Below are 3,046 nucleotides of genomic sequence, written 5' to 3'. Positions count from 1 at the left end.
AAGCCAGAAATCCCCAGGTGAGCCAGGTGAGAGATGACAAATGGTTGCTGTTGTTTTCAGTAAGTTTTGGGGTGTTTTGTTTCTTAACTATCACTCCCTCAACAGATCCATGGTAATAAGGAGGAGACCATTATTGCATAATGTAACCTTAGATTGCAGGCAGACAGAAACTTCCTACCTCACGGATGGTTCTTCCAACAACCAAGGCCATATGCTTCACTTTATGCACAGAATATCTGCTGTGCCCGTTGACCATTTGTCTGTCCGCTTGTAAGGTTTGCGGATGTGGCTCTCTTGTCGCTGACAAAACTGAAAGCAAAATTGCAACACATGTCACGGTCCTTCACCCTGCCCAGCACACACGGCACACGGACACCTTGTTTATTTTTCTCCCCTTTCAACCAGAAATCACTGCGAATAAGGAGAGAGGGGCTGAGAACCTACAAGACCGCCTGGACATCTGGAAAATAATTTTAAATATTTACGTTTGTTCGGCAGGGGATTACACATCTATCACAGAGAACTTCAATTACTAAATGATTAGGTCCACTAAAGTTAAAAAACAGAAAAAAACAAAACTATTCTCTATTGAAAAAGCATGTTATATTTCTGCTTTAAACTTTGCTCTGTTCTGGTTAAATGTGTTTTAAAAAATTTTGTACTTGATAAACCAAATTGTCAGAGGAAAATTAAGTGGTTGAAATTAAAGGATGTCCTTGGGTTTGGAGTTCTAATGAGAGGACAGAAGCGCTGGATACAAACCTGCAGCTGCGTACGCATTTCTGATAAGAAAGCAGACTTCGGTGCTGACAGCAGGGTCGCAGCTTGGAGCACTTATGGTGAGAACATGATTTCTGTTTCCTGATTGGGGACAACCGGACTTTGTGAGAGGCACAGTGTATGTGTTCATCCTTCACCCTTTCCCTTGTGGGCACTGGCTAAGCTTCATTTCCCAGCCTCTGATGCAGGTAGATGTGGGACAGAGTTCTGCATAATGGACAGTCCCTAAATTCTCTGTGTCCTCTTTTGGATTCTCTTATCCCTTGTCTGCCGGCAGATGTGAAGGACTTGAGGACTACCAAGGCCCTAGTGGTGACAGAGCCACTGGAGAGGAAGAGCCTGGATTCCTGAATGCTGGAGCAGACACCCTCACCTCCAACCTGCAGTAGACTGGGATGGGTTGGGGAGTGGGGGCTTTTCCACTGTGAAGTCACTGACAGGGAGTTGTTTCACATGAGGTCACCTTGGCTAATACAGCTACAAGCACTGCAGGGACAGGCATCCTTGTTAGGTTTCCTTGTCTTTGCAGAGTCCAGCTGGTGACAAACACGTTGATTTCATAGAATAAATGAATGAGAGATAAGTGTGCCTTTCCTCATGGCACTATGCATTTCTTTTTGTTCTCACAAGATGAAGGAAGAAGAAAGATTTCTCACAGAACACTGTGAGAAATGTCCTCACCCGTCCAATGCCAAAGGATGGACATGGAGACACAAAGTATGGCAAAACAAGACTAATGGCGGTCTTGCAAGATCAGGTGTCTGATGACCCAGGCACACCCAAAACGGTTACATCAAGCAATTTATTCCCTAGTGCAAAAGTCCCTCCCCTGGTCCTCATTGGTTGAGTACTGTGGGGTACACAGTCTTCCCAAATATAGCCTAAGTTTTACTACTTCCTTATAAGGCATTTATTGTCCCCTTTCCTCTGGTGGAAAGGGGTGGGCTCAGGACAAGCCTGCATAAAAGGACCACCAGAAGTCCTGAGGAGAAAGAACCAGGGAGTAAAAAGAACAAAGTGACCAGCCACCACCTTGAGAAGTCACCCTTGGGAACGTGCACTTTCAGGGGTTATCACACAACAAGTTAGTCAAGCAACCCTTGTTAAGCTATTCTCAAAAGTGAATCACTTAGGCTGTTTCCCCACAACACTGCTAGGGTCTGACTGTGTCCCCCCAAATTCACATGTTGAAATCTTGGCCCAAAGCAATGGCCACTAGGAGGTGGGGCCTTTGGGAGGTGATTAGGTCATGAGGGTGGAGCACTCGTGAATGGGATTAGTGCCCTGGAGAACTCCCTCACCCCTGCTACCACATGAGGATGCAGCAAGAAGACACCATCCCTGAGGAAGGCGCCCTTACCAGACACCAAATCTGCTGGTGCCTTGATCTTGGACATCCTGGCCTCCAGAACTATGAGAAATAAATATCTGAAATCAATAAGCCACCCAGTGTATGGTATTTTGTTATAGCAGCCTGAGCAGACTCATACAAACTCTCTTGAATGGAAAAGTGGAGACTTCAAGCTCTAAACATCTCCTCATCTATTTATAGAAGAAAAATGCTCTTAAAAGTTATTGATGCTGCCAGCCTTCTGTGTGGAGGGGACAAGGGAACAGGGACTTGTTTTCCATGTATTTACCTTTCTTTAGACCTATTTCATAACTGTACCCTTGCCAGTGTGACATCACCTTAATAGTTATGCTTTATTGTTTTCATAAATAGCCATAGCTGGCAGGAAAAGAATAAGTGAGTCAGAAAGTTTTATATAATTGTGTTCTTCAGTGGACTGTGTTCTTGGGAAATCTGGTTGTTTGGAACTGCAGACAAAATTCCAGGCACCCTGGGAAAGGGCCCGGATTAAGATGAGTTTCCACAATAGTGTCGAACTTGGAAACTTGAAGTGATGACAAGCATATTATTAAATATTTTGTGTATGTATTTCCATAAAGGTACTAAATTTTCCCTCAGTACATAAAATGTAATTCCAGGTACCTTCACCCAAAGGTCTGCTATGGATTGAATGTCCCCCCAAACTCATTGAAGCTTAAATTGTGTCCCTCAAAGTTACAGGTATTGGAAACTTGGCCCTTACTGTAACTATGGAGGGTGGGAAATCCTATTATGGTCATTGAAAGGTGGGGCCTTGAAGAGGTGATTGGATTGTAGGACCGTGCAGTAGTGAATGGATTACTAATGGTGGTCAGGGGCGTGGTTCTGAGGGCTTTAAAAGGAGAGCTCATGAGAGTCTCTCTCTCTCTCTCTCTC

The sequence above is a fragment of the Galeopterus variegatus genome, unplaced genomic scaffold (assembly GCF_000696425.1).
Source record: "Galeopterus variegatus unplaced genomic scaffold, G_variegatus-3.0.2 Scaffold564, whole genome shotgun sequence".
In the NCBI taxonomy this organism is placed as follows: domain Eukaryota; kingdom Metazoa; phylum Chordata; class Mammalia; order Dermoptera; family Cynocephalidae; genus Galeopterus; species Galeopterus variegatus.
Note: the sequence above shows the minus strand (reverse complement) of the source record.